The sequence below is a fragment of the Neolamprologus multifasciatus genome, chromosome 17 (genome assembly GCF_963576455.1).
Source record: "Neolamprologus multifasciatus chromosome 17, fNeoMul1.2, whole genome shotgun sequence".
NCBI classification, from domain to species: Eukaryota; Metazoa; Chordata; class Actinopteri; order Cichliformes; family Cichlidae; genus Neolamprologus; species Neolamprologus multifasciatus.
In genome coordinates, this window is record NC_140455.1 from 3,076,911 (window position 1) to 3,095,856 (window position 18,946).

General features: G+C 41.5%; 1 protein-coding gene across 1 annotated transcript in view; it reads right to left on the reverse strand.

The window, feature by feature from the left end:
• The window catches only part of LOC146498723 (uncharacterized), a 319,692-nt gene that overhangs the window by 64,422 nt on the left and 236,324 nt on the right, over positions 1 to 18,946 (reverse strand).

Genomic DNA, 18,946 nt, shown 5'->3' on the forward strand with positions numbered 1-18,946 from the left:
TTAGGTCTCTCTCCTCCAAGTCTCTGTTAGTACATGACTTAATAATTGATCAACAAATTGATTTACTCTGCCTTACAGAAACCTGGTTGCAGCAGGATGATTATGTTAGTTTAAATGAATCAACACCCCCGAGTCATTCTAACTACCAGAAATCTCGAAGCACAGGTCGAGGGGGTGGTGTGGCAGCAATTTTTCACACCAGCCTATTAATTAATGAAAGACCAAGACAGACTTTTAATTCATTTGAAAGCCTGATGCTTAACATTGTCCACCCCAGCTGTGAAACTCAGAAACCAGTCTTACTTGTTATCATCTATCGTCCACCTGGGCCTTACACAGAGTTTCTGTCTGATTTCTCAGGCTTTTTATCTAATTTAGTTCTGAGCTCAGATAAAATAATTATTGTGGGTGATTTTAACATCCATGTAGATGCTAAAAATGACAGCCTCAACATGGCATTTAATCTGTTATTAGACTCAATTGGCTTCTCTCAAAATGTAAAAGAACCCACCCACCACTTTAATCACACTCTAGATCTTGTTTTAACATATGGCATAGAAACTGAACATTTAACAGTGTTTCCTGAAAACCCTCTCCTGTCTGATCATTTCCTGATAACATTTACATTTACAATAATTGATTACACAGCAGTGGAGAGTAGACTTCATCACAGTAGATGTCTTTCTGAAAGCGCTGTAACTAAGTTTAAGAATATAATCCACCCACTGTTATCATCGTCAATGCCCTGTACCAACACAGAGTAGAGCAGCTATCTGAACGCTACCCCAACAGAGGTCGATTATCTTGTTAATAATTTCACCTCCTCACTACGTACGACTCTGGATACTGTAGCTCCTGTGAAAACTAAGGCCTCTAATCAGAAGTACTTGACTCCGTGGTATAATTCTCAAACACGTAGCCTAAAGCAGATGACTCGTAATCTGGAGAGGAAATGGCGTGTCACAAATTTAGAGGATCATCATTTAGCCTGGAGAAATAGTTTGTTGCTTTATAAGAAAGCCCTCCACAAAGCCAGAACAGCTTACTATTCGTCTCTGATTGAAGAAAATAAGAACAACCCCAGGTTTCTCTTCAGCTCTGTAGCCAGGCTGACAAACAGTCAGAGCTCTGTTGAGCCAACCATCCCTTTAACGTTAACTAGTAATGACTTCATGAACTTCTTCACAAATAAAATTTTTATCATTAGAGAAAAAAATTACCAATATTCATCCCACAGATGTAATATTATCTACAGCTACTCTTAGTACCATTGATGTTAAGTTAGACTCTTTTTCTCCAATTGATCTTTCTGAGTTAACTTCAATAATTACTTCCTCCAAACCATCAACGTGTCTTTTAGACCCCATTCCTACAAAACTGCTCAAAGAAGTCCTGCCATTAATTAATTCTTCGATCTTATATATGATCAACCTATCTCTAATAATCAGCTATGTACCACAGGCCTTCAAGCTGGCTGTAGTTAAACCTTTACTCAAAAAGCATCTCTAGACCCAGCAGTCTTAGCTAATTATAGGCCAATCTCCAACCTTTCTTTCATATCAAACATCCTTGAAAGAGTAGTTGTCAAACAGCTAACAGATCATCTGCAGAGGAATGGTTTATTTGAAGAGTTTCAGTCAGGTTTCAGAGCTCATCACAGCACAGAAACAGCTTTATTGAAGGTTACAAATGATCTTCTTATGGCCTCTGACAGTGGACTCATCTCTGTGCTTGTCCTGCTAGACCTCAGTGCAGCGTTCGATACTGTCGACCATAATATCCTATCAGAGCGATTAGAAAATGCTGTAGGTATTACAGGTACTGTGCTGCAGTGGTTTGTATCATATCTATCTAATAGACTCCAGTTTGTCCATGTAAATGGAGAGTCCTCTTCACACACTGAGGTTAATTATGGAGTTCCACAGGGTTCAGTGCTAGGACCAATTCTGTTTACATTATACATGCTTCCCTTAGGCAGCATCATTAGAAGACATAGCATACATTTACACTGCTATGCAGATGACACCCAGCTCTATCTGTCCATGAAGCCAGATAACACACACCAATGAGTTAAACTGCAGGAATGTCTTAAAGACATAAAGACCTGGATGGCCGCTAACTTTCTTTTTCTTAATTCAGATCAAACTGAGGTTATTGTACTCGGCCCTGAAAATCTTAGAAATATGGTATCTAACCAGATTCTTACTCTGGATGGCATTACCTTGGCCTCCAGTAACACTGTGAGGAACCTTGGAGTCATTTTTGACCAGGACATGTCCTTCAACGCACATATTAAACAAATATGTAAGACTGCGTTCTTCCATTTGTGCAACATCTCTAAAATTAGAAATATCCTGTCTTAGAGTGACGCTGAAAACTAGTTCATGCATTTATTACTTCCAGGCTGGACGACTGTAATTCATTATTATCAGGAAGTCCTATAAACTCCCTGAAAAGCCTTCAGCTAATCCAAAATGCTGCAGCAAGAGTCCTGACAGGGACTAGAAAGAGAGAGCATATTTCTCCTGCTTTGGCTTCCTGTTAAATCCAGAATTCAAAATCCTGCTCCTCACATACAAGGTCTTAAATAATCAGGCCCCATCTTATCTTAATGACCTTGTAGTACCATATCACCCTATTAGAGCACTTCGCTCTCGCTCTGCAGGCCTACTTGTTGTTCCTAGAGTATTTAAAAGTAGAATGGGAGGCAGAGCCTTCAGTTTTCAGGCCCCTCTTCTGTGGAACCAGCTTCCAGTTTGGATTCAGGAGACAGACACTATCTCTACTTTCAAGATTAGGCTTCAAACTTTCCTTTTTGCTAAAGCATATAGTTAGGGCTGGACCAGGTGACCCTGAATCCTCCCTTAGTTATGCTGCAATAGATGTAGGCTGCCGGGGGATTCCCATGATGCATTGAGTTTTTCCTTTCCAGTCACCTTTCTCACTCACTATGTGTTAACAGACCTCTCTGCATTGAATCATATCTGTTATTAATCTCTGTCTCTCTTCCACAGCATGTCTTTATCCTGTCTTCCTTCTCTCACCCCAACCGGTCACAGCAGATGGCCCCGCCCCTCCCTGAGCCTGGTTCTGCTGGAGGTTTCTTCCTGTTAAAAGGGAGTTTTTTTGGGAGTTCTTCCCACTGTCGCCAAAGTGCTTGCTCATAGGGGGTCATATGATTGTTGGGTTTTTCTCTGTATCTATGAAGCGCCTTGAGGCGACTTTTGTTGTGATTTGGCGCTATATAAATAAAATTGAATTGAATTGAATTATACTTGCTTGTTTTTTGCCATAAAGTGTTTACTCAAATTCAGTGCATATATCAAGATGGTGATGATTATGCTATTCTTTATGTGATATTGTGTGTGTGTTTTCTATCCAGGTACAGTGGGATGCAAAAGTTTGGGCAACCTTGTTAATAGTCATGATTTCTCTGTATAAATCGTTGGTTGTTACAATAAAAAATGTCAGTTAAATATATCACATAGGAGACACACAGTGATATTTGAGAAGTGAAATGAAATTCATTGGATTTACAGAAAGCGTGCAATAATTGTTTAAAATCAGGCAGGTGCATAAATTTGGACACTGTTGTCATTTTATTGATTCCAAAACCTTTAGAACTAATTATTGGAACTCAAATTGGTTTAGTAAGCTCAGTGACCCCTGACCTACATACACAGGTGAATCCAATAGTGGGAAAGAGTATTTAAGGGGGTCAGTTTAAGTTTCCCTCCTCTTTTTATTTTCTCTGAAGAGCAGCAACATGGGGTCTCAAAACAACTCTCAGATGACCTGAAGACAAAGATTGTTCACCATCATGGTTTAGGGGAAGGACACAGAAAGCCGTCTCAGAGATGTAATCTGTCTGTTTCCACAGAGAAAATGGAAGACCACAGGCTCAGTTCAAGTTAAGGCTCCAAGTGGCAGACCAAGAAAAATCTCGGATAGACAGAAGCGACGAATGGTGAGAACAGTCAGAGTCGTCCCACAGACCAGCACCAAAGACCTACAACATCAGCTTGCAGCAGATGGAGTCGCTGTGCATCGTTCAACCATTTGGCACACTTTACACAAGGAGATGCTGCATGTGAGAGTGATGCAGAGGAAGCCTTTTCTCCGCCCACAGCACAAACAGAGCTGCTTGAGGTTTGCAAAAGCACATTTGAACAAACCAGCTTCATTCTGGAATAAGGTGCTGTGGACTGATGAAACTCAAGTTGAGTTTGGGCATAACAAGGGGCATTATGCATGGAGGGAAAAGAACACAGCATCCCAAGAAAAACACCTGCTGCCTCCAGTAAAATATGGTGGTGGTTCCATCATGCTGTGGGGCTGTGTGGCCAGTGCAGGGACTGGGAATCTTGTCAAAGTTGAGGGACACATGGATTCCACTCACTATCAGCAGATTCTGGAGACCAATGTCCAGGAATCAGTGACAAAGCTGAAGCTGCGCCGGGGCTGGATCTTTCAACAAGACAACGACCCGAGATACTGCTCAAAATCCACTAAAGCATTCATGCAGAGGAACAAGTACAACGTTCATCTCAGTCCCCAGACCTGAAAATTACTGAAAATCTGTGGTGTGAGTTAAAGAGAGCTGTTGATGCTCTGAAGCCATCAAACCTGAATGAACTAGAGATGTCTTGTAAAGAGTGTTACGGATTCAAATATTGGGAATGGATACAAGAGGAAAAGCAAAATAACAACACTGGTCCGGCCAGGTTGAGTCAAACGATGATTTTAATGTACACGCGTGGGAGATGGACACCGTACGCAGACAGCATCAGATCTCAAAATGGTGGAGCATTGATCAAACTCTTATAGCCTCTAGTGGCCCCCACCTAATCATAAAAGCCTAAACATTCACATTCTTTCTCACACAGCGCCTAAGCTACGACCTTGGCTCCCTATTTATCTGCTCCTCCTGAGATGGGGCAGAATGCTCTGTTCTCCTCTAACCAGACAAATAAGGCGATGACTTTCTGGAACAGTATTTCTTATAAGTCAGCAGTATAATGCATCATAAAACAATATCATTCATTCACAATAAATCAGCAGTCTAATGTCATGCAAATCAGTTTAACAAATGTAATAGTTATCACCTTCTTCTAATTCAGGAGAATAATGCAAACTAAAACTACATAATAATTTACAATCTTTAATTAGGGGTCTAACATGGCATAAAATAATATTATAATCCCACAATCCCAGAGGGAAACTGAGCTGTCGTAGCAGCAAATACACAACAAACATCAAGCACTGATAGGAAATGAGAAACACAGATATTGATGATAAATATTAAGATAAAGAGATAAATATAGAGATATAAATATAAAAGTGTCACGGTGTAGAAAAGTGACAGCAGGCTGCACTGAGTTGTGATTCTGTTTGTTTCCCAGATTTGTGCCACCTACAACATCCCAACACCTGCTGATGTCCCCATCTCAGTGTGAAAGTCCACACAGAGGTGGAGCCCACAGGTGAATCTGCCAGACAGACAGGCCCAACAGATCTAGTACAGACGATGCAATAGCAGTCACACTTCATACTGCCCTCTCTCACCTGGACCAGAACAACACATGTGCCAAGGCTGTTCATAGACTATAGCCCCGCCTTCAACACCATCATATCATCCAGACTTCTCATGAAACTCCGTGACCTGAACATCAGCTCCTCCCTGTGCAGATGAATCCTGGACTTCCTGACAGACAGACCTCAGGTGGTTTGGATCGGCAGCATCACCTCATCCACACTTACACTCACACTCAGCACAGGCGCCCCCCAGGGATGTGTGCTCATCCCCCTGCTGTACACCCTGTTCACCCACGACTGACAGCTCCAACACCATCATCAAATTTGCAAATGACACCACCATCATCGGCTGCATTTCTAAAGGAGATAAGACAGCATACAGGGCAGACATGAGAGCCCTGACATCATGGTACCGCGACAACAACCTGCTGCTTAACGTCAGCAAAACCAAGGAGCTCATCGTGGATTACAGGAGACTGCAGAGAGCTGGCCAAACCCCCATCCACATCACAGGAGCAGAGGTGGAGAGAGTCCGCTGCTTCGGCTTTCTGGGCATTAACTTCAGCGAGGATCTGAGTTGGTCACATCATGTTGGTGTGAAAGCAGCAAGACAGCCGCTCTTCTTCCTGCGGCCCCTGAGAAGATTCGGCATGAACTCCAGAATACTTACAAACTTCTACAGACGCACCATTGAGAGTACTCTGACTGCATCACCACCTGGTACGACAGCTGTAATGCAAAGCTCTGCAAGGGTGGAGAGATCAGTACACATCACCAGGACTTAACTGCCAGTCACGCAGGATCTCTTTAGAAATACATCAAGTATTTGATTTTTTGTTAAGTCCCATGACTTCATTATAGGATCTCCATACATTTTTCTTCTCTTTTTGCTCTGTTGGTTATCAAACAGGAAGTGACCAGGCTCATTCTTCTTCTCATTTCTGGCTCATTTAAGATTTGCAGGTTCAAGAGCTTTGAGAGCATTTTTTAATTGTTTTAATTGGATTTAATTTTAATCTTTGACTGATGATGTCATCATGTTTATCCCTCTGGTGTCTCCAAATCCAGGAGTGTTGATGATTAGGGCTGGGTATCGTCACTGATTTCTAGAATCGATTCAATTCCGATTCACAAGGTCCCACAATCGGTTCGATCCACGATTTGATTAGAATATGGGAAATTTTGACAGTCAGAAATATTATAATTCAGATCAGTACATTTATATATTTTTGTATCTATAAAAAGGAAGCTGACACATGCAAGACTTTATCAAAGGTGTGAGCGTCACAGCAGAGGCCTTTGTGTCAAAGCAGCTGAAGATAAAACAGAAAAACATGAAGGTGATTTTCCTGTTCTGGGATTTTATAAAAATATTCTGCAGTACATCAAAAACGAAAGAAAACCATTAATCAACACATGAACATTACCTCTGAAGTTACAGCAGTTTTATTAGAGACACAGTTAAACGTTTTGCATTTTAAAAAGTTTAAATTTGTTCAGTATTGAACTGCAGAAATTAGGTTTTCTTTTCGGAAGTAAGTAAAAGGAAAAAAACAGCGTCCGACAGCCTGTAAATTACGGTAGACTTGTGCGTAACAAGCAAGCGAATAATGCAGAAAACAGATTTTTAGACGGGAAACTGAGAGAGAGAGAGAGCTGTGCATGAAGTGTGATTTTATCCTGGTGGAAGCAAAGCAGTAAAAGTCAGAGTGAATTCATGACGATGTTTATGTGAAGCGTAGTTTGGATCTTCTTTTGCTGCTGGTTCGGTCAATATTGTTTAGAGAGAGATAAACTAACAGCTTTAGAATCAGCGCATAAAGGGCGTGAACACACAGCGCGGACCGCCGACAGATCAGAATCAGCGAGCTGTCGGCTTTCAGCCCCACATTTCAGTCACATCTCACTGATTCTGATCCGTCGGCAGGTCGCGCTGTGTGTCTACGTCTTTGTGCAGAATCTGTGTTCCTGCTCTCATTTACAGTCTTAGCTGTTTGGTGGTTGTTGAAATTTTGTGAGATTTCACCTGAGATTCTGGCGTTTCGGGCAAAATAAATTTATATTTAAAAAATCGATTCAGGATTTTAATGAATCGATTTTACGTTATCCAAGCCAGAATCGATTTTAATCAATAAATCGATTATCAAAACCCAGCCCTATTCTGGAGTAAGTCGGATGACATATTAGAAAGTGTCCCCAGGTGAGAGAGGTTAGTGACTGGAGAAGAAGTTAATGGAAAATGACGTAATGTAAATGAAATGAACAGAGGTGATGAGAGATTAAGTAGATATGATGTTAAGAAGAGACATGCAAAAGGACAGATAGTGGTGGATATTGGAAAAGGATGGAAATAACTGTGTTGAACACAAACTTTATAACTTTATTTTATAAGATAGAGGTAATATATGAGGAGAGAGAACAGGTTTTATCTGAGGCTGGAGAAAAATTGGCTAGGACGAGAGATTGAAGGATAGAGGTGGGAACGTTCAAGTGAAGGAAGTGTATTGAAAACTTACTGTCTCTGTGGAGCTAGAGAAAACATACTGAGAGGAACTGTGGTACTACATGAGGAAGTATGGCAGATAAGTATATGAGGGTGGAGCAGGACATGTATGAGGACAGTGAGGTATGTGGTAGGAGTAACAGGTGGGGGCAACCGCTAACAAGAGCAGCTGAAAGAAGAATGTATCTTAAGCCAAAAGCCTTGAGCCGCTCCTCATTTCTCTTCGCCTTTTCAAGACATTCGTAAAATTTTTACCCCTCAGCTATGAAAGACTGATGGGGTAATGTTGTCAACCTGATGGGAAAGTGGGCATTCGACGTGGACACCCACGTTTGTGAAACTGACCTCACAGCCCAGTTTTAATCTGTGCTGCTGGTTTCAGTCATTGTGCAAATGTGCTGTTTATAAGGCTGGAAGCCTGCAGTCAGGTGAGAAATCTGGAGTCACCTGGATGAGTGACGAAATGTTTCGCCCACTGAAAACATCCAGATGAACAGAATCAACTTCCTGGGATTTCCTTACCTGGATCATTAAGCGTGGATCAAGACTACTGAGAAGAATTACAAGAACACTTTCTAAGAAAGCTCAGACTGTCTGAGAATACATGTGTTTATACCAAATATGACTTTAACTATAAACTGTTTTTGCCTTTTATACAATATTTAGATTTTTCTGTGCATGTTTTAATTATTCACTGCAGCCATTGCCCATTTTCCAAGCAAAATATAAAAAAATGAGGCATGTCTTAAACCTTTTGCACAGCACTGTATTTCACATATAATGACTATTCATGTCATTTTCACTGTGCATGCATAGATGCATATTTAATCAACACTGAAGAAATCAATTTGAACCTGCCATGAAGGATGATTGAACATCTCGAATACTAACACAAGAATATTGCCAGCCTGTGTAGTTAGTGTAAAGTTAGTGTCAAGTTACTTTATATTGCTGTTTTGAAATATAAGGGTTGGGGTTAGGGTTGAATTTTACTTGAATTTTACTTTTCTCTCTCTTGGCGTCTTTATTTTCCAATAAAAGTTTATTCTTGGAGTTCCTGAATGACTGCTCGGATGTAGATGAAATCGAGTTCCAGGAGGATGGACCGTGGTTCCCAATGAAACCAAAGAAAGAAGCTCTAAAGCCCCCTGTTGGGTCTGTCTAGCACAGGCCCACCGCTGGAACGAGACAATTTAAAAACACAGCAAAAGCATTGAACACCAAGTAGGCAAAGTTCTTTGTGTTACTCATGCATGAGGGAGACCTGCCTGGAGCCAAGTGTCGTTCCACCCACTTGACCTCCGTCAGACTCTCAGCCAGGTTCCCCATAGCACTCCTTTTATTGTGGTTACGTGAATATGCATTGGGTCATTAACATATAACATCTTACATAGGTATATATGTGAACAAAGGATTGTGTGTGTGTGTGTGTGTGTGTGTGTGTGTGTGTGTGTGTGTGTGTGTGTATGTGTGGTCAGAGTGTGACCCCATAAAGACTTCCCTAAACCTGCTGGTCTGGAAGTCCAGCAGTCCATCTAAACAAAAGGCACTTAGCCTACAACAGATATAGATACGTTTATAAAACAATAAGAGCAGATACGACCTCTCCCATGCTCCCAGAGTGTGGGTGTGGATGCCAGAACACTCTGGAATGCGCACAAAGCCTTTGCAGCCTGCTAAAGATCACACATCCTATCACTACACAATCGATTATACACCTCTATCAATCTAAAACTAATTATAAAACTCTAAGCATATATAAGTAGATATTTCTAAGCATAAATGACAATCAACATTACAAAACCTAACATTCCCCCCTTTTTGACCTTTATGCTAGAAAAGTCCCCAGTTATGATCACCTCATGTCTGACAGTGTCAATGCAAACATTTTTATACTCAGTATATGTCAATCACCCTAAATTACTGTAAACACACACAGTTTAACAAATGTATTAGCAGTTATCCCATTCCTCATTGATCTCATCCAATGGCAAACTGCATCCTACGAGCAAACAAATGAATTGTTAATTTAATAGTTAAAATATGAAAGTAACATTTTCAAAAACATCCCAGCTCTGCGGTGATCACCCATCATCTGTGCAGAGTGGTTTTAGTTCGGCAGGGCGTCATGAATGTCTCTTCCAGTTGTTTCCATCACTGTCCATAGGACCAGAGTCCAAATGTATGTAGAATAGAAATTCAAACATACCAGTTGGTTTTGTTGTTTGTCAACATGGGTCTCAGTTATCTCCAAAGCTGCAGACCTCTTCAGCACTCTAGTTTTATGGCCTCTACCAACCCCCATCACCTCACTTCAGGCCTTCGTCCTGCGAGGGGGATACTTATGACTTGTCCATTGTCCATGCTCTGCAGAAAAACCCCTCTGTGGAAAGGGTGCTGGGTCCAGTTATCTTACTGCTGTTATGATCCCAGCAGTCTTCAGTGTGTCATCGTATGCACAGTACAGTGACACAGCATTAGGTGATGTTCATAGGAAACTGCTGTCATCACCACCATAGCTTCTGGTTCCTGTGCTTTCACAGAATCATGATGCCATCCTTGGACTCCCCCTGCGCTGTCGATGGCCGCCTTCAGGTGCCCGTCTATCGTCCACAATTTCCCTCATCCAGTAAATTACTTGTGCTGCATCAATCAAGCAGGAAACATCTCCCAATTTACTATATTAACGACTAAATTTACTGTCTGATCACTGGTTGGTCAACCAGAATCTTTTTTACCACAAAAGTTAAAACTGTTGTCCTGCAACCTAGAGAGTCAATTTTTTTGCATTGGATAAATTCAGCATTTGATAACAAGTGTCTGTTAAATTCACACTATTTTAACACTGATAAGAGATAACAAGCTAATTTTCATTGCATGGGTGTTTGTGTTATTAGGCAGGTTTAATGCATGTCTGTGGAGCTGCATATCCAGCAGAGCATGTTCTTAAAGCTGCCTTTCCTACACATTTCTCTGCTATTATTTAATCATTTTGTAACTGATGTGCTATCAGTCCACTGGTCTTTGCATCACACTGAGTGACTTGGACAAGATGGTAAACAGACTCACATGCTTAAGATGTTGTCTAATCTTCATGAGCTCTCTTGTGTTTGGAAGTGTTAGTAGGGTTAATGCATGTTCTGCTTGTGTGTGTGTGATTTTGTATGTTTCTTTTTGCAGTGTTTCAGACTCCTTCAAAATTTTCCCACTTAAGCAGTCAGTTTTGTTTTTCCCAGGTTTGCTAACCCAATTTTGATTTCCCACATTAAACACTTACTCTCACTCTGTTGTCCTCTCCCACTTCAACAGTCCAATAGCAGGCAGTTCTCCTTCAGCTTTGTCCTGTGTTTCACTGTCTCTTCTTGCCATTTTCTCCAAAAGTGGCAAATGTCAAACTCCAACAGTCTCCTCAGTTCTCCTCAAATGTTCTTGTCACATGCACAGTGAAGTTGCAGCTTGTTGGAAACACAGTGCCATTCATCCAATCAGGCAGGATGATGGGTTTGCTCTTCTTCTCTGATGCTGTTTGTCCACACTGCTGCTGCTTGCTGGGACTCTTTGCTCAGGACTTTGCTGCTGTCTCTTTATCTGCCATGTTATTGCTCTTTGGAGCTGCATTCCTTGTCTTCAGGGAGGAGTGAGAGCTCGCTTGTGAGGTTGAGAGACACATGGAGCTGTAAATAAGTTAGCCAGAAACTTGGCCTGAACATTTCCAATGATGTTAAACTATAACTTTCTTCCGACCGCTGCATGTGGAAAATTGATTCAGGTCTGCTTTTCACCTGAAAGTGACAAACTAAGACATTTTCATCATTATCATCACTGCTTAACCAACACACATGTCTCTCTCTCTGTTTTTTGAACTCTCCTTTCTTAAAAGCAGAAAATGAGATTGTAGTTGTTCTTGGCTGATAAACACAAAACCTTTTTCCTATGATTATTTTTCATCTATAATGTAAATTTTGTCTCTTTTTTTACTCTTTTTTCTTCTTCTTTACAATAGCTGGTGACCTGCAAAATCACCGCTCTCACAATCAGAGGCAATTACTTTTACACAGCGCACAAAGACACTGTGACGTCAGACACATTAACACTCACTTTTTTCATCTGCGTAAATAAATCATTTGGCCAATGGCATGTGCCATGGTGATCCATAAATATGATCACAAGTTTATTTAATTATTTTCAACCCAACAAAACAAATAAACAGAAACATGATGCTGATGCTATGAACACTCTACACACATGAGTCAAGATGCAGGAAAACTGCTCACAGAAACGCTGCACACTCCAGTTATCACAGTTATCATAGTTCTGTTTCCCTCTCTTTGAAGAGTTCTCAGCCAGCTCCTGATCTGATAATGTGTAGCTTGCTCATCAGCTCAGAAAAGACCACAACGCAACCTCACACAGTGGTTGCGTGCTTTGCCCCACAGTGGCAAAGACTTGCACTTTCATATTCAATTCAGCTTCTCCGTCATGTAGTTTTCAGCTGTTTCATACAGGGTTCAGCATATTAGTTGTTTTCACAGGTGTGCTCATCCTTGATTGTCCTCACATATTTAAGATATTTATCTCTTTCAAAATTGTTTCAAAGTTGGATTCAACTGAATTCACTGGACAAAAAGATTACAGATTTTACAGATTTACAGATTTTATCTGCCTCTGGTCACCCTCAAATGGTTGTGGCTGATGAAGCTTCCCTTGCTGTTAAAAGTGAGATTGTGCAACTTCCACCAAGCAGTCCGGCTCCTGGATACTTGAGTGTATATTGTTGAGTTGACACAAGGCAATCAAATAATACAGGAAGTAAGACATGCACAGTAAGACTTATGTCAGTGTATGAGCATGATTGTATGAGCTGAGAGTGAGCCATGTGAACTTGACACAGGGTCAAACCATGTGAATGGCTCACAGATTCCACAGATTTATGTGCATCGGTGCATCTAGTTTTATATCCTGGAGTGAACACAGAGGTGTTTTACAGAAGCTCTCGGAATGAGGATGTTTGCATGACTTCTTTATGCTTGTGACATGCTTTAGCTTCCAGCACCAGCTCTAACCTGAACCCTACATTAAACAATAATTACAAGTGAAACTTGGCAGAGAAAACAATGTAATTTAAAAAACACAAGTTGCACAATGAATGAATGAATCATCTGGAATAAAAGGTTAATATGATATCAGTATGCATAAACATTTTAAGGCCATCTTAAAGCTATCTGTTACATTGTTAAAGCAATGATTATACCGCAGATTATATTGTACTGATAAAATACTTTTGTTCAATCCCACAATTGCAACACAAGGGTGTGACACATCCTTGATTGTCCTCACATATTTAAGATATTTATCTCTTTCAAAGTTGTTTCAAAGTTGGATTCAACTGAATTCACTGGACAAAAAGAGAACTTACAGATTTTATCTGCCTCTGGTCACCCTCAAATGGTTGTGGCTGATGAAGCTTCCCTTGCTGTTAAAAGGGAGATTGTGCAACTTCCACCAAGCAGTCCGGCTCCTGGATACTTGAGTGTATATTGTTGAGTTGTGTTAAGAAAAAGAAATATTTTTAATGTGTATCTGCTCTTTAGATTGTTTTATGTACTTTAATAATGAAGGCTTGTAGAGCAAGGCCACTTTTGACTCACAAACTAAGTGCTCAGCCAGACTGAAAAACAGGAAGTTTTAGTGCACAGCCATATTAATAGATAAGACACTGAAAAGAGGAACTTTCCATATAAGCAATGTTTGAAACTGTGTGACGTGTAAAGTACCAAAATAACACCTATATGAAGCACAGTTTATGATTCTAATGTTAGAGCTCTTGCAACTGGCGTCTGAGCTGAGCAGGGGTCTCTCTCTTCCGGAAGATGATTGAATAAAAAGAAATATCAATATTTTAACACACTATGAGTCGGTTTTCTCTGTTCTGTCATGGGGACAAAAGAATCAGGGTTTAATAAAGTGATTGTCTGTCAGAAAGTGATTGCCGTCCAAGGGAGCGCACGCAGTTGCTTAAAGCTGCAGGGCTCAGATTACTTATGTAGAATCATGAGAATCGTAATTGACAGGAACTCTAAGAATGAGGTTATTTTCACAATTTGGAATGTTCTTGGAATGAGGATGCTCACAGAACATCCTCGTTTGTACCTGACATGTCATTCAGTTTGAAGAATGTCAAAGCTCTTAATAAAAATAAACACAGTGGGGAAAAGATAAGATTGCAACACAAGGGTGTGACACATCCTTGTTGTCCTCGCATATTTAAGACATTTATCTCTTTCAAAGTTGTTTCAAAGTTGGATTCAACTGAATTCACTGGACAAAAAGAGAACTTACAGATTTTATCTGCCTCTGGTCACCCTCAAATACAGTATGTGTATATATGGTATATTTCTGCTCACATTCTGCAACTTCTGTTGGTGCTGTGCTACTGGAAACTGAATTTTCCGGAGGAACCCACCCGAGGGATAAATAAAGTTTCATCTAATCTAATCTAATCTATAGGGCAGTACAGGGCTTTCTATCTACCACTCCGCTGTGATATAACGAGCGGTCACGGTCACGTGGCTTTCCGTTGCCCTGGAGGTCCACCCATTTGTAGTTAGAGCAACAGAAGATGCCTGGGACAGTTCAGCCATAACTTTAAACTTTTCCTGCTCATACATGCTCTGAATGATCTTGTCACTGAAGTGGACGCGCAACGAGATATCATAGCGTGGCTCAAGCACGTTCATCACAGTTTAAACCCCTTGTTTTGCACAACAGAATACGGCCTCCCGTCTGCAGCTAAACACCCCATTAGCTTTTGTAATAGCTTTAGCTCGGTCGGATTGGGCAGCAAAAGGCTGCTTAAATGCCGCAAACTCCTCTGCTCCTCCACTTGGACCGCTAGCGCTGGCGATAACTACCGCTTGACAGACTGACCACGCGCACCATACACATACTTTTTTTTTTCTTTATTGAATCTTCGAATCACGTGTGTACCGAACCGTGGAGTGGGATCGGTTCGGATTTCGGATCAACCGTGATCCGTTGCACCACTAGTGACAGGGCTGTGACGTCATCACGTACGCTGCGTCCTCTGTGGGCTCTGAGTGAACTCACAAAGTACAAACTGTAAGTACACAAACACGAACGTAGCTCGGAGTGGCGGACACACTCGGCCTCGTTGGTCCAGCTGTGAGTCCGTTACCGTGAACTATGGAGCGGCAGATTTTTGCTGGAACTAAGTTGCACACAGCTGATGTTAGCCAGGAAAACATTACACACTGACTTTAATGGAGAGACCGGAAATACAAACACACATAGTTTGTTGTGTGAAGAAACAAACATGAGCTGAACAAACAGTAAAGTTCCTAAAGACCAACTGTTAAAGGAGGAAACAAAGCAAACTTGCAGTTTCTTCACACACACCAACAACAAGCTCCACTTACTTCCTGATAGCTCAGCTGCTTCCTGGAAAGGCAGGGCTTCAACTGAGGGCAGACATATTTTCACAATAAGAGCACTCTGTAACTAATGTAACGTCACACTGACGGTTTGTGACTGTTTAACTATGTGCTGACAGAATTAAAGTAACTTGGTGTCACTTCTTCTTTCCTGTTTCTCTGAGCAGATTCAGCTCTGACTTAAATAATCAAAATGGTAATTATCAGCCATAGAATTAAAGGCTTTATAATTTTATTCTGAAAATCAACAGGAATCTGGTGCTGATCAAAGAAGCTCCTTGGCTGTCATTCAAAGCTTTAAATGCACTTACCGACTTTACCTGGGATGGTTTTAGAGGTATAGACACTGAGTGAATTAATCTTAGCATTATCAGCTGAAATGCAACAAATCTCTGCTACACTTGATATAACTTAACTCTGGCCATGAGCACCAGTCCAACACAGCGCTTTACTAAACACTGTAAGGCTCATGTAGCCCCATTATTTTATATTGCACAGTTGCCTTGTGGTCAGTGTTGGGAAGGTTACTTTTAAAATGTATTCCATTACAGATTACAGAATACATGCCCCAAAATGTATTCTGTAACGTATTCTGTTACGTTACTCAATGAGAGTAACGTATTCTGAATACTTTGGATTACTTAATATATTATCATGCTGTTTACAACTACATGAATGTACTATTGCTGTGATTTATTACTGTTACTGAAGGTCCGCGGCTCCGAACCGTAGTAAAGGGACCTCTGGCTTCGTGTTCGTGTTGTCGGGTTCGTGTTGGGCTCGTAGCCGAAAACTAGCTTTACTTTGTTGTCTGGGTCAACTTTGCTAGCGAGAGACAGAGAGAGGCGTTGAAAGGCTGCTCCAACGGAACTAATTGTTTTTGGAGGAAAACACGAACACAGTGTACAGTCGAGTCTTAATAGCTTACTTACAGCTGGGCTCGTCAGGCACTCTTCTTGGCTGCAGTGGTTATTATTATATTTACATGCTTCCAGCTCCCGTTTTTGCTCGATGACAGCTCGTACTTTTCCTGTTTCTCCCTCCTCGCTCACAGACACATAACGGGTATGGCAGTCCATTCTCCCTGCAGCACGGACTACACTGCCTATGATGCTACATTCTTTAGAGCTATACCTGTAGCATTCTGCCTGTTAGCTTAGTACAACAACAAAAAAAGGCCTCTCTCACCCAGGAAACACGCAGAGAGAGAGCGTCACCCTGTAACCATGGCAACCGTAACGCTGCCACCTGGAACAACAGAATGTAGCTGTCAAACAAAACCCAAACAGTCCTGACCCGCCACAATATCAAACAGGGAAGTACCGCCGTGTAATCCATTTATTTCAACAAAGTAACAGTATTCTAAATACCACCTTTTTAAACGGTAACTGTAACGGAATACAGTTACTCATATTTTATATTTTAAATACGTAACGGCGGTACATGTATTCCATTACTCCCCAACACTGCTTGTGGTTTGTGTCACATATTTGTGTTTTGTTGCCCACAGATGTGCATCGTAGTATAGTTTTGGATTTGGACTGCTACACTCAGATACTAACAGACAGAAACAAAGAGAAGCTGTCTTCTCTGAAGATGGTCTGTCTGGACTCGTGATGACACCAGAGGGTCCAAACCTTTGAGACTGACTCTCCCAGAGAAAAACAGGCCTATAAATTCTGCTGTTAGGACATGCCCCCTTCTCTAACTCTACTGGCCTGACCAGAGGACCAGAGACTGTTGCCATGGTGATGTGAGAAGCGACATCTCCATGTAGGGAGATGTGGGAAAGGTGCAGGAGATGAAACGTGAGCCATACATGGGTCTATATAAAGTCAGCAAAGATGCACAGAAAAGAAGATCAAACACCAGCTAGGGAGGCTAAGAAAGACAGACGCAACAACATTGTCATCCCCTATGTAGCCGGTGTATTAGCGAAACTCAGGAGAGTCTTCTCCAAGCACGACATCCCAGTGTACTTCAGACTCAGCAACCCTGAACTGTATGATATGGCGCAGCCCTAGTGAACATTATGAACCCCACCACCACCCGTCCTTGTTGGAGGACACTGAACAGACAGTGAAACTGACTTGCAGGGGCAGAACATGACTGTGATGATGAATTGGTGCTGGTGGGGGTTGGCAGACAGTACCAGGAGAGGATGCTTTAAGTGCATGTGATTATGGATAACAGATGTTGACAGATGTTTGATCTCTCTGCCTCTGCTGATCTGACTTTTGCACATATTACATATCACTTTGGTTTCATCTGCAGCACTGACTGTAAAATGCTTCCACACAGAACTTGAGTTTTTTGGCTGCTGAAGGAGCAAGAGATGGCTCAGCAGCAGCAACACTCTTTTGTATTTGGTTGCCCAAATCCATGTGGGGAGTTTCAGCTAAGCTAATGAGTGACAGGAAGCTATGCTAAGGTTAACTGGCCTATAGTCTACATCTTGCTGTCTGCAAAAGACAGAGTAACTTAAACGTACCATATAACTCCCACAAGAGCATACAATTCGACACAACTACACAAGCATTGTTTTAATCTTTTAAACCAAATGTTAACGTTACTCTGTCACCAGCCTATTGTCTAAATGACCGAGCTAACAGAGCTACGTAAACAGAGCGAACATGAGAGACCCGACTGCAGACGTCAGTAATGCAGCGTAATGGAATAATCTCCCGATCTCCACAAAAGTTATAAACTCCCTCCCGGGCCCAGTTATGGTACAAAAACATCTATTCAACAATAATAGTGATGCAGTTGAGTCTTTTATCGCTCAGCCTCTCTGTTGCTGTGTGCAGCAGCCTGTGTCACTCACTCATCCAGTCATGCACTGCGGTCTCATAAGGAAACTCAGCTTTTTGATATAAAGTTTTTCCTTGTTCCCGAATACAAATATTTTTTAAAGCATTTGTTCGAAAAAAGTATTCGTAAAAAAACACGTTATTTGTGCCTTTCCGAATACTGTATTCGGGTTCGGCTCCACCCCTACTGTCTACATAAGTAATCTGGGCGCTGCAGCTTTTAGGAGCTGCGCGTGCACCAGCGGATGGCAATCACTTTTTGGCACAACACAGGCTGATTTTAAACTCGGTGTGAGTTCTCGCGCTAAATCACAAGCCCAGACCTGAGACTCTCAACCTCTGACACAGATGTTGAGATCGTGTAGACCCAGATCAGCTCTTCTTTACACAGCTTCAGTAGGCTGCGCGTTGTCTCAGACTCACCAAACCACCAAATCAAGAGGGCTGCTTTACATTAAAGATTATTAATTCATACAAAGCCTCTCTTTATTGTGCAGAATAAGCACTGAACATTAAAATCCCAGAGTGGAGAGCAGATTTCAGTCTAGCAATGTGTGCAGCAGCAGCGTGCTATGTGCTATCCATGCTGTGTTACTTTGTTTATTGCACAAAAGAGAGTGTGACGGTAAAATCCAGGACAGAAACAG